General features: G+C 40.5%; 1 pseudogene; it reads left to right on the top strand.

The window, feature by feature from the left end:
• Positions 1-46: 46 nt before the first annotated feature.
• LOC102817980 lies at positions 47-1,033 on the top strand (annotated as a pseudogene).
• Positions 1,034-1,114: the final 81 nt, after the last annotated feature.

The following is a 1,114-nucleotide window of genomic DNA, read 5'->3' as shown; positions in this document are numbered from 1 at the left end:
TGTGTTTAGTAGAACCTGAAGTCTGCGTGCTTCCTAGCTGCTGTGGATGGCCCTGGCTCTCTGGACCACACTTCCAAGTAGGATGTCACTGAGATCCCTCAAATGGAGCCTTCTGCTGCTGTCACTCCTGAGTTTCCTCGTGATGTGGTACCTCAGCCTTCCCCACTACAATGTGATAGAACGTGTAAACCTCATGTACTTCTACAAGTATGAGCCGATTTACAGAGAAGACTTTCACATCACGCTTCGAGAACATTCCAACTGCTCACATCAAAACCTGTTTTCTTGTCATCCTGGTCACCTCAAACACCTCAGATGTGAAAGCCAGACAGGCCATTAGAGTCAGTTGGGGTGAGAAAAAGTCTTGGTGGGGATATGAAGTTCTTACTTTTTTTTTTTTTATTAGGCCAACAGGCTGAAAGGGAAGACAAAATGTTAGCATTGACCTTAGAGGATGAGCACCTTCTTTATGGTGATAATATTCACCAAGATTTTTCAGACACATATAATAACCTGACCTTGAAAACAGTTACAGCATTCAGGTGGGTGACTGAGTTTTGCTCCAATGCTAAGTATATCAGGAAGACCGACACTGATGTTTTCATCAATACTGGCAATTTAGTGAAGTATCTTTTAAACTGAAATCAGTCTGAGAAATTTTTCACAAGTTTATTATGCCTATTGAGAATTTTACCAGAAAACCCATATTTCATATCAGGAGTAACCTTTCAAGGTGTTTCCTCCGTACTGCAGTGGACTGGGATACGTAATGTCCAGAGATTTGGTGCCAAGGATTTATGAAATGATGGGTCATGTAAAGCCCATCAAGTTTGAAGATGTTTATGTTGGGATCTGTTTGAATTCATTAAAAGTGGACATTCATATTCTAGAAGACACCAACCTTTTCTTTTTCTATAGGATCTATTTGGATGTCTGTCAGCTCAGACATGTGATTGCAGCCCATGGTTTTTCTTCTAAGGAAATTATCACATTTTGGCAAGTTATGCTGAGGAACACCACATGACATTATTAATTTTATGTTCTATCAAAAGTCTAGAGAAGGGGCAGGGTGCTCTGCAAAAAGTGATAGAGTTGTCCAGCTGATAAGAAGAGA

This window comes from Chrysochloris asiatica, unplaced genomic scaffold (assembly GCF_000296735.1).
Source record: "Chrysochloris asiatica unplaced genomic scaffold, ChrAsi1.0 scaffold00328, whole genome shotgun sequence".
NCBI lineage: Eukaryota > Metazoa > Chordata > Mammalia > Afrosoricida > Chrysochloridae > Chrysochloris > Chrysochloris asiatica.
This window is presented reverse-complemented; position numbering and strand designations above follow the sequence as displayed.